This window comes from Cupressus sempervirens, chromosome 11 (assembly GCF_028749045.1).
Source record: "Cupressus sempervirens isolate cs-2001-9-10 chromosome 11, ASM2874904v1, whole genome shotgun sequence".
NCBI classification, from domain to species: Eukaryota; Viridiplantae; Streptophyta; class Pinopsida; order Cupressales; family Cupressaceae; genus Cupressus; species Cupressus sempervirens.
The window spans coordinates 400,543,881-400,557,293 of record NC_143128.1 but is presented as its reverse complement, the minus strand read 5'-3'; positions in this window follow the sequence as shown (position 1 = coordinate 400,557,293).

Sequence of the window (13,413 nt, the reverse complement as noted above, 5' to 3'; positions counted from 1 at the left end):
CCTCAAGCTCATTCTATCCTATTGAGTGCTAAAACATTCTTGGGCACATTGAACTGAAACATCCCTAAGAGTCACTAAATGCCATAGGGTAGCGATCTTTGATGGTGCATATCTTAGAGCTCGTGTGAGGTATGGATGCAATTCTAGGTGCTATAGGATTGTGTTGTGGATATCTACAATAACCTCTCTTACTTTTTGAATATTTTATTTCATTTTAATTTTGTGACCCCATCTCAAGTGATGCTGAAACTTGTAGTGTTGGCTAGTACAAAGTTGCCAACTATCGAATCTCCTTCATTGTTCATCATGGGATCAAACTGTATATTCTATTAGCTCTAGGTGGTTGGGTAAACCATAGCCCCAAGCTTTTCCTAATCTATTGAGTGCTCAAACATTCTTAGACACACCAAACCAAAACATTCCTAAGAGTTAGTAAATGCCATAGGGTAGTGATCTTTGATGGGGTATATCTCATAGCTCGTGTGAGGTATGCATGCAATTCTAGGTGCTATAGAATTATGTTGTGGAGACCTATAATAAACTCTCTCACTTTTTAAAAATATTATTCCATTTTGATTTTGTGACCCCATGTCGGGTGATGTTGAAACTTGTAGTGTTGGCCAGTACAAAGTTGCCAAGTGTCGAATCTTTCTCACCTTTTGTCGTGGGATTGAACTATCTATTCTATTACCTTTGGGTGGCTAGGTAAAAACTAGTCCCAAGATCCTTCCATCCTATTGAGCACTCAAAAATTCTTGGACATGCCAAACTGAATCATTCCTACGAGTCACTAAATGCCATAGGGCAACAATCTTTGATGGGGCATATTTCAGAGCTCGTGTGAGGTATGGATGTGATTCTAGGTGCCATAGGACCATGTTATAGAGACCTACAATAACCCCTCTTTCTTTTTGGACATCTTATTCTATTTTTATTTTGAAACTCCATCTTGGGTGATGCTAAAACTTGTAGTGTTGGCCAATACAAAGTTGCCAACTATCGAATCTCTCTCACCTTTTGTCATGGAATCAAACTATCTATTTTGTTAGCTTTGGGTGGCTAGGTAAACACTAGCCCCAAGATTCTTCCATCTTATTGAGTGCTCAAACATTATCAAGCACACCAAACTGAATCATCCCTAAGAGTCACTAAATGCCATAGGGCAACAATCTTTGATAGGACATATGTTGAAGCTCGTGCGAGGTATGGATGAGATTCTAGTTACTATAGGACCATGTTGTGGAGACCTACAATAACCTCTCTTTCTCTATGGAGATCTTATTTTATTTTTATTTTTTAATCTCATCTCAGGTGATGCTAAAACTTGTAGTGTTGGCCAGTACAAAGTTGCCAACTGTCAAATCTCTCTCATTGTTCATTGTGGGATATAATTATCTATTCTATTAGCTCTAGTTGGTTAGGTAAGCCCTAGACCCAATATCCTCCTATATCATTGAGTGCTTGAACATTCTCAAGCACAATAAACTGAATTGTCCTTAAAAGTCACTAAATGCCATAGGGTAGTGATCTTTGATAGTGGCAACTAGATATGTCATCTCATCCAATGATGGAAACTCATTATAGAAGGTAAAGGGGTGATCATGCACCTCATTTTGAATTTGTTATTTTTTTATGGTAATAAGATAATTCTTGTTTGCAAGGTCAAGGAACTTGAGGTCACTTATAAACCCAAGTTGCCATAGTCCTAATGATTTTACCTTTTTGGTTATTTCTATTAATAAGTTGAATAAATACATATTTTGAGAGTAATTACACCTTATATAGGTCCTATGTGTTACCAAAAACCACTTGGTTAAGTTCTAGGAAGAGTTAGTGCAAAAATTGCATTTTGCAATAAAGTTGCTGACAACATTTTGGCAATTTTAGCAATTTTTTGGAAATTATTGAAATTAATCTTGAAACCAATCAAACCAACTAGTAATCAATTCGAATGGATGCCAAATGATGAAAATACCCTCTACAAATTTAGAGGAGGCATAAGGTGTTGGTGATTATTAAGTTTTTTTTATGTGGCAAGAAATCATTGCTGATGTTAAACTTGTATATAGGATCATTAAGTTATTGTCAAATATCATTACTTCTTGTTTGGAACAACAAACACATACTTTGTCAGAATGAAACACCACTTTAGCTATCACTAAATGGAATTAGTGGAAGATGTTAAGGATTTTCTTAGTTTTCTTAATAGCCATTTCATGGGTTTGAAACATAATCACTTCCCTTTGTAAAGAGTTGCCTAAAAATCAGAAAATTACATGTTGTTGTAAAAAAAAACAGTCATAGGATGTTGGAAGATTGTTTTCACTCAAAGGATTTTGAAGAATTTCTTAGAATGATGGAAGAGATGATAGAATAAAGTTTTTGAGATAGTTATTAGGTGTTCCTTGAAGTGTTTAAGGTGTTAGTTTGAAGCAAGAAGTTGATTATGATCTAGTTCTCAAACTTGCTCATTTTTCCCTTATTACTTCCCATGTCTTTAAGATGGAAAGTGATCAAGTATTTTTGTGAATTTGGGTAGAAGTTTGTTCAATTTTGTAACCAAGTTGGAAAGAGTCTTTGAAGACCCTTAGGAAGACGGGAAAGGTAGTTTGCCTTAAAAGTGTTCTTGCTAGGAATCCATTAGCTTTTGGTGTGAGCACTCTGCACCATTTTGGATGCAATTTACATTAAAATGAAATACATGAAATATATTTAAAACATAAACAAGAAAAAAAAGATATATATTATGATAACCAATAATGTTATACATGAACAAACATATAATATATTATGATAACCAATAATGTCATACATTAACAAACATATAATATATTATGATAAACAATAATATAATACATGAACAAACATATCATATATTAAAAAATAATTTCATAAGTCTAATAATTTCATGCATCAAATATATGTCATACGTCAAATATAAAGTGTCATATATACATTAGATGTATATCAGATATGTCCACTAACATAAAATCCAACATATATGTCCACAAATGCCTATACATGTGTGTCTATCAACTATATCTTCTCCTTCCCGTGAGGGGAAGGAAATAAATCCCTAGAGGTCTTCAGTTCTTGTATGGAAGGAGATAATGTGGATGATGGGGTCTTCCTCACATGCTTACTTGTCCTCTTTTTTAGGCTCTTTTCTAACTTGAGCTGATACTAAAAAAGTAGATATGAATCAATAAGTATTATACATTGAAATCAAATATATGTGTACACAAAATTAATTATTTTCTTACCACCATCAAATAGTCACTTTGTACGTCCACCTCAAAGGCTCGTGAGTAATAAGGTGTAATAAGGCCTTACAAAAATTCAATCAATATAATCACTTATATATAACATTTGAAAATTTGATACTAACTATTATAAATAACAACTAAAACTAAGAAAATTATTTCATACCTCGGTCAAGGGCTCTAAACTAGCCATCGTTGCAGCAACTCCATGACTGATGGACTGACAAAGATGAGGAGGAGTCTCAAACATTAACAACTGCATTTCATATAATAAAATTCACATGTAACATGAAACATGAAACAAATGTACCTCTACGAAGCTCATATCATGCCTAGGCTTAGAGTCCCTTGTGAATGTTGATGGTCTAGTACAAAATTGATGCACATGAATAATTTTTTTTGTCAATCCTTCATATGATCACTTAATAAATATATGTATTAATTTAGATGATTAAATCAATACATACCTCTCAACTCATTAATGAGACATAAAATGGGGCTAGGGAATCTGTACTAGGGCCATCAACACTCTTACCCTAAATTTTGAACAATGTCAATACATGCTAATTAATTAGTCATTCACTATACATATGAAATGTGATCAAATTAGTTTATTATAATTGTAATTTATCTATGTGTCAATGAAAAATGTGTTACTCAGGAACTCATCAGTGACTATCCCATCATCCATACTATCTCCAACATGACTCTCAAATGTGCATAAGGATCCAAATGATGTGTACATGTGACCACAATACACAGAAGGCTCCTCTTCAACTAATGGATTGACACAATGAATGAGGACCAATGTCAAATCATTCATAGTCCCTAGAGTGGTGGTCTCTACATGTTCCTTCACAACTAAAGGAATAATCACATGCTCACCCTATGGCTTGACAACAGGCACCCTAACTACATTAGGGTCAAGACATGCCCCCGACCTCTCAAATGATGACCCCCCACCTCTATCCTAAGATTCAAATATATCAAAATAATTGGGAATCTCTCCAAGGACAAATTCACAATATAATTTCTTTATGAAATACATTGGAACCTCATGATTATTATAGGCAGGGACATCAAAGACCATCCACCATCTATCCAAAAATTTATTTCTAATATCATCATGTATACAATAATAGATGGAAAACCTTGTAGTTGTATGTTTAACACTGTCTTGTTCTCCAGGATTTTTAAATAATGCACAAATTCTACCTTTTTCTATTTCTTTTTTTTTTCCCCATCTTTATAGGATAATTTTTTTTCATAATATCTTCTTTGTTCATTCTTCTTAACATACCAAATATTCAATTAACCACTAACAAAAACAACATTGGTCATAATGGACTCAGGGGAGGATGCCAATTGTGCTCTCATTAGATTGGTTTTTCCACAAGCCTTAAACTTACCAATGAGTGATTCTAATTCACTTTTCCCTATTTATATTTTATTCATTATGTTGTCTTGGCTGCCAAGAGGAGGTCTTCCAATTAGTGCAGGTTGTAAATTTTTTTGCTCTTCTTGTGGAGGGTTTCAATTTTCATCTTGTAGAGGGTTTTGATTTGGATCTTTTGGAGGGTTTTTATTTTGATTTTGTTGATCCAACTAGAGATTTGGTGGTTCATTATTCACATTTCCTGATAAGAAACTAATTGTAATCTAAATAAATAAACAAATTTTTAAAAAATCTGAAAGAACCTACTAAACAATGTAAAAACTTGCAAAACTATGCAAAAACATATAAAACAATGCAAAAACAAGAGTAGGAAACATACTACATGATCCATTGGTTACATTTCAAAGTATGATGCACCTAATGTGAGTGGTAATGAAGACTCTATCCATTGGTTACATTTCTATTAGGCTTTAAATTATATTATATTATTGTTTGTTTTACATTTGGCTTTACAAACATTCTAGACTCCAAAAATATTAATAATAGTTGCTCTTCATTTTTATAGGTATTGAGAAGTACACAGTTGTGAAATTGATACTCTTAGTTCACTCATAATTCTTTCAAAATTATCTTGACTGCTAATTGTTACCAATTTATCCTACTACCTAAATGGTTAAGTCTTGAACTTGCCTATATATTGAGCTATGTCATTTGAGTTGTTGTGCATGTATATTATAGAATGATTTGAATGCATAATGTAAAGTACGAAATGCATAAAACAAGAATAAGTTTTAGCAAATTTCATTCAAATTTATGCTAATGTACAAAATAGTGTACTTTTGTTGAAATATATTTCAGAACTATTTTATATGGACAATATGTTCAAATTTTAAATAATACTTGATACAATGCATTCAAATACCACACAAGCCATGAAAAATCCTAAATTCATAATACACTATCTGAAGAAACACATTGCATAAACATAAAAGTAATAGAGAGATAAAGGAAAAAGCCTCCATTGCCTATAAGAATTTTCTTTAGGGAAAAATGACATGAAGATCAAGAAGCTCAAGAACTTAGCACAATATGGACCAATAATGTATGATCATAATAACAATATGAGAATGAATAACTGATTAATACACACTAGAAGTGCCTATATATAAAGGCATCTAGAATGACTAGTAGTTAGCAAAGTGATAAGCCTCACAACTAAGCACATGTCCACCAAGAGTGGATTATCCTCCATTGAGCACAAAATTTTGTGTGATGATGAGAGGATAAGATTACATAGGTGTAAATTGCATAAAGAGATGTTATAAAAACCATGTGCTCAATTAGAGTGTAAACAGTTGCGTTGTCTACATGACAACTCAGATGAATATGCAAACTCTTGTGTTGTCAGCAAGACAACTCATATGACTACGCATACTCCTAGGTGTCTACATGAAAAATAATATAAAAATGCATTAACCTAAGTAAACTTAAGTGAAGTGTAATAATAATCATTTATTTACACTAAAAACCCCCTTAAGTGCAACTTAGGGGAATGCAATTAAGCTCACAAAAGCTATGAAGAAAATGCATAATGGGTCCCAGCTACTAGACCATGTTAGGTACCCATGTACAAACACAATGCTCTACATATAATGCTATGTAATGCAATGAAATATCTCTAAAAAATGAAGAAAGAGAGAAAACCTCATGGGAAAAACCATCCCTCAAAAAGAGAGATAAGTACAATAAAGAAGAAAAGAGTCATGTGACTCCCTGGTGAAAACCCCCCACACCCCCAAGAGATCTCAAAAATGAAGATGCTTGACCTTCGTGAAGGGCTTGGTGAAGATGTTAGCAATCTATTGCAATGTAGGAAAATATTACAATGCAATGACCTACTCATGAATTAGCTCTCTAATGTAGTGCATATGAACCTTAATGTTTTTGGTGCATTGATGCTACACTAGATGTTTTGAGATTTCAATGGAACTCTAATTATCACAATGTATGACTATGGGTCAAGGTATGTCAACACAAAACTCCTTTAGAATTTTATATAACCAAATAGCCTTTGTAGTCACATCAACAACTCCTCGATACTCAACCTTAGTCAATGAAAGAGCAATAGTGTTCTGCTTTTTACTTTGCCAACAAATGGGGCCAAAACCAAGATGAAACATGTATCCTTAAGTGCACTTATGAGAATCAAGATCCCCTGCATAGTCTGAGTCTATATAACCCTCTAACTATAGTCCAGTACTAGCTACATAGCATATCCCATATGTATGTATACCCTTGTCTACCCTGGATATAGTGTAAGATGCATTTGGTTGCCTTGTAGTGAAGTTCATGTGGTTCTTGCATGAAATGAGAAACCATGCCAACAGCAAATGATATGTTAGGGAATGTATGTGTCAATTAGATGAGGCTTCCAATCAACTATCTATATAGAGTAGCATCAACAAGTGGAGTGGAGCACTTTGTTTCTAACTTAACACCCAAAATAAATGTAGTAGATGTAGCCTTGCAGTCACTCATGAAAAATCAAGAAAGTCAATCAAGATCATACTTGGGTTGTGATAATGTGATCCTTGATGAAGACTAATGTACCTTGATACCGAGGAAATAATGAAGTAGACCCAAGTCTATCATCAAAAATCTATCTTGAAAAGTAACCTTGACACTATCAATTATGGATTTTATACTCCCTATAATGATCAAGTCATCAACATAAAGCAAAAGTAGCAAGTGAGAGTCATCCTACTAAAGAAAGTAGACATTCAAATTAGAATGACATCTAGTGAATCCTATCGAGAGAAGGAAAGAATCCATCCTGGCATACCAAGCTCTTGGAGCTTGTTCAAGTCCATAGATACACTTTTTCAACTTGCAAATCAAAGTAGGATCCTAAATGAACCCCTATGACTTCTCCATATAAATATCCTCATGAATATCACCATTCAAGAATGCACTCTTCACATCCATCTGATGAACAACCCATCTTTGAGCTACAACTATAGCTAGTGTCAAATGAATGTAGTTCATTTTTGCAACTGGTGCAAAAGTCTCAATGTATTCAATACCAAGTACCTAAGAGAAACCTTTTGCAACAAGTCTAGCCTTATGGTTATCAACACTTCCATTCACTGTAAACTTGGTCTAGTAGATCCACTTACATGAAACAAAATTTCTTCCCTTAGGAAGAGAAACTAAGTCCCATGTTTCATTTATCATAAGATAATTTTATTCTTCCTCCATTGCTTGATCCCATTCTAGAATCCTTGAAGCTTCTTTGAATAATTGAGGATTAGAAGCAATTGTTAGATAAGCATGAGGGAGTGAGTTTTGTTGTGATCTTGTCCTCCTAGTATCTGAAGGATTCCTTTCCAATGGTCCTATTGCATCCAATGTCTACTGAGCCCATTTAGGTCTAGTGGAAGAAGATGTAGAAGGGATATCCTCAACCTTAGTTTTCTGCTACCTCTGTTTAGGTCATGGACAAACATCTTCCAAGTCACTGTCATCACTGTCACTCTCTTCAATGAAGGAGGAAGAAGGAAGAATTGAAGAAGTAAGGCTAGGACAACTTTCTTCAAATTGTACACTCCTCTCATCAAAAATTTCATGTGTCTCTGGAACTATCAATTTGTAGGTTTTATGAGAGTCCACATATCCAACAAAGATGCAAGGTTCACTTTGAGGTTCCAATGCTTTGATTTCTGTGGAGGTATTTGTGCCCATGCTAGACAACCAAAGACTCTAAAGTGCTTTATAGAAGGTTTCCTTCTAGTCCAAGCTTCAAAAGGAGTTACACCATACAAAGCTTTATGAGGACTCCTATTCTAGATGTAGTTAGCACAATTCATTGTTTCAGCCCAAAAAAATTGATCTAGAGACTTATGTAGTAGCATGCAAGTGGTCACCTCCTTGAAGGTTCTGTTCTTCCTTTTGGCAACACCATTCTACTATGGAGTGTATGGTACTAAATGTTGAAGGTGAATTCCCTCTTGAGTACAAAAGTCTATAAGTCTTGAGTTCACATACTCCCCTCCATTATCTATTCGAAGGAATTCGATGGCTTTCTCTAACTACTTTTCTACTTGAGCCTTGAAGGTGAGAAATTGTTCAAATGCTTCACTCTTATGATCCATGAAGAATACCCAAGTATAGTGAGAATAGTCATCAATGAAGGTGAATGCATAGTGAGACTTGCCAAATGATGGCACTGGAATGAGCCCGCCACATCACTATGAACTAGTTCAAGAACACATTGTGCTCTCCAAGACTTCCCCTTGTTAAAATTTTTTTCTAGATGCTTCCCAAGTATGTAACTTGAACAAAAACCTTCTAAAAACTAGACTTGAGGTAGACCATGAACCATGTTCTTGTTACTAAGTTTTTGAAGATACTTGTAGTTGAGATGTCCAAATCTCTTATGCCATAGTTTGCTCTCTGTATTTGAATGCATTAACAAGGCTTGTGCACTAGATTTAGGCACAAAGGAAGAGAAAGTGTAAAGCCTTGGATCATGATTAGCTTAACCTATTACAACCATAGAGTCATATTAGATTCTTTTCACCACCACTAAATCTAGAAGAAATTCAACCCTATTTCCACCTTCATAGTGAGTGATTTGGTAGATTGAAAGAAGGTTGGAAGTGAGATTAGGAACATAGAGAAAATCCTTGAATGCTGCATTTTCCATCTCAACTTCACCTTTTCCTTCAACTTCCACTTTAGTATCATACCCTACAAAGATGTGAGGTACCTCTAAAGGTGTCAATGAAGAAAAATCTCTCTTTGAAGGACCCATGTGATGTGTGGCACCTGAGTCAATAATCCATTCTCCCTAACTAACAGTGTTTGTGAGTAAAGCTTTCCCTTTTCTCTTAGAATCTAAAGATGAAGACCCCTTTTCCTTATAAGCATTAGGCAATGGAACATTGTGTTTCTTCATGATGTTCTTCAATTCATCAATCTACTTATGATAATACTGATGTTCATCATGGCCAATTCTTTTGGAATAGGCACACTTCTTCTTTTCCTGATGATTGTCCCCCTTTTTGTTGGTATTAGGAGAAGACTTTCCTTGTTGATTTTATTTAGGTGTTGAATTTTCTATGTCCCATTTTTTCTATCTTTCCACTTTTTCTTTTAGCTCTTTCCTTTGTTTGAACTTTCACCAGTTGGATTTTTGGAGCTCTCATTGTTAGCCACCAATGCCTTAGACTTTAAAAACTTGAGAGTCCCCATTCTTATCAACTTAGCTTGTTCATCATCTAACAACTGAGCATAGTCATCAAAAGTAATTTTTTGATAAGAAGACCCTAGGGTAGCCTTTGTGGTGTTGAAAGAAGAGACAACTGTGGAGTATACGGATGGCAGCTTATTGTGAATTAGATAAATCAACTTATCATCTTTAATGGGACTACCTCAATCATTAAGTTTTGTTCTCAACTCATTCACGTTAATGATAAAATCCTAGATAAAATCAAAGCTCTTAGGATCTAGGGAAGTAAGCTCATCTTCAATCTTGTAGACATCCTCCTCAATCACTTTCCCATATAGGTTTTTAAGGGCATCCCAAGTTTCCTTGGATGTATTATATTTAATGATCTAATAGAGGATCTTGTCATCAACCCCTAACCTAGTGAGTCCTAGGGCTTTCCTATCTACTATTTTCCAAGCACAAATTTCACTTTAATATATTTGATCACCTATTTGCAATGGAAAAGATCCATCTACATATTGAGAAATTCCTTCATTCATTAATTCACACCATTTTTTAACAAACCATGTGGCATAGTTATGTGGTGTTAATTTTGGAACCTTAATGTTTCCCATAATGTAAGGAAGGAAAGATAACAATAAGAAAAGAGGAACACAACACCAAGAGACACCCCACCTTTTCACTCAACCAACACCACCACACCCAACCCCCCCCCCCCCCCCCCCCCCCCCCCCACCCTCCAAATGAATGCTTTAGGCACTTTATATGAAGTGAGATTACAAAATCCACTTGAAAATTTTGGAAAAAGTGGACTTCTAATTTCTCTTAGAGTTAAAATCTAGTACTTAGTAATGTAGCTCATATATGCAATAATTTTGAAGTTTAATCAAAGCAAGAAAATTCCAAAAAGGACCTATTTTTGAAAAAGGTATTTCTATCCACACAAGCCTATAAGATGATTGTAAATATAGAAAGAAGACCAAAAATTATGCACTTTCAAAAAAAATGAAACTAGAAAATGTGTCCAAATGAGCCCGTAAAGAGCATGAAGTTGCAAAATGTAGGATTACAAGGTATAGTCACTAAAAACTAAACTTTTTGACAAACCCATGCACCAAAACTAAAAAATAATAGCACCACTAATATGTTCAATAAATTATAGCCCAAATAAAAAAATTGCACCTAATTTGGATTCTAGATGACTGAGATATGACCTCCCGAAGTTGGACTGTCAAATCAAAATTGCATATGGTGAGGTGTCTACCTTGATGATGTCAGAAAACTATGAGGTTAAATTTAACATCCAAATGGCTATCATGGTAGTTCAATATGGCTTACTTGTGATGGTAAAATGACTGTCAAATTTAGGATAGTGAACAAATGATGTTAGTAAAAAATTAGCCCTCTATCTTATGTGGCAATACAGATGATGATATGGAAAAGCTGTATAGATGACATGTTGGGCCTATTAGCTATTGATTTGTCTAGGGATAATTTGGCACCTGATGTGGTAGCTACAAGAGATTCCAATGTGATAGATCCAAAGGTGTTGAGTTGGCATCACTGAAACTATAGAGGTTGCCGATGGAGGTTGGGTGGCACTGAAACTACAGAGATCACCGACAGAGGTTGGGCAGTGCCATGAGTTTGTCACTAGTGGGAGTGAGTTTTCTAAGAAGAAAAGGTCTTTGACATTCATTTGATGGGGGTTTATGGAGTAGATAGTGGCTGAGAGTTGTGTTAGCCACTACAAAGTAGAGAAGCGGTGGAGGGGCTAGTTGGCCGATGGTGGGTGTGGGACTTTAGTCCTGCATTCACCATGTGGTGAAGACTATTGTGAATAAGAGTTGGAGCCACTGACATGAAAAGTGGCTTAGAGGCTTCTGGGAATGATGTCAATCTCTATTTTGTGAAGTCTGCTGGTTATGATGTGTGTCATCGCTAGTTTGTGAGATGTGTTGGATCCGTAGAGGAATATACTAGCTACGAGCTACCAAGATTTAACCACCAAATTTTCTTGCAACAAATGCTCCTCTATAGGCTTAATAGGCCAAAAAAATTTACAGATAAAAATCCAAAAAAATTGTAGAGATGTAAATATCCAAAAATTAATTACACATATCTAAAAGATCATACTAATTTTTCAAATCGGGCCTTTGGGTTCCAGTTTGCAAAAAAAAAATTGCCTCAAATTTGACTATGGCCTAGGGTAGGAAAATTTATAGTCAAAATTCATAGAATCGATGCTTTAGATACAATGGTGAGGTCCACTTTAGCTCTAGATGCTCCCAATAGTTGTAGATACTCTAGATATGAATCATGGTCCTTCAAGAGGTGAAGAAAAAATAGTCTCCAATGGCTATGAAACGAAGCTCCCTTAGCTTTGAGATCATGTAAGAATTTGCCTTAGGGAAAAATGACACCAAAATTAAGATGCTCAAGAACTTAGCACAATATGGACCAAAAATGTATGATCATAATAACAATATGAAAATGATAACTAATTAATACACACTAGAAGTGCCTATATATAAAGGCTTCTAGAATGACTAGGAGTTAGCAAAGTGATAAGTCTCACAACTAAGCACATATCCCCCAAGAGTGGATTATCCTCCATTAAGCATAGAAGTTTTTACAATGATGAGAGGATAAGCTTACATAGGTGTATCTCATAAAGAGATGTTGTAGACACCATGTGCTTAATTAGAGTGCAAACAACTGTGTTGTCTACATGACAACTCAGATGAATATGCAATCTCCAATGTTGTCAACAAGATAATTCACATGACTACATATACTCCTAGGTGTCTACATGACAACTAATATAATAATGCATTAACCTAAGTAAACTTAAGTAAAATGTAATAATAATTAATTATTTACACTAACATTTCCTAAATAGAAGGTTGTTGATCTAAATTTTAAAGAATACTTGGGCCCACAACTTCGTCTTTGAATATAACTACAAAATGTAAAGAAGAGAGGGTTAGTTCATACAAACTGAGCAATGGAAACAAATCCACAAATCTCTGCAATACTAAGTTTTTTTACAATATGTTCATTTAGATAAATGCATTAAAAGATGCAAAGGAGTAGGAAGAGAATAGAAAGAAAACTTATTTTATTCTAATGCTATTTTCTTCAATTTGTAGATGTAGTTATGAAGATCAAGTAGGTTGTTGAAGGGAAACACATGCATACATGTGTGAAATTTTTTGACTAAATTCATGTAGATGCAAACATTGATTAAGGAGGTTGTAGAGGGGGCATTCATACACTATAGGTATGAGACCTTCCAACTAAATTAATGGATTTATAGAAGATTAGATGTTGAAGGGACATGGCAAATTGTCATAAAACCTTTCAACTCAATTGAAACTTCTACAGGACAAGCAATATGCTACAAGAAGGATGTTGCAATTAGATAGTTTATATTTTGCATTATATTCTTGAACATGAATTAAATGAATATTTTCAATTTTTACTCACAAGATGAGCAAATTGATGTGAAGCTACAACATGAG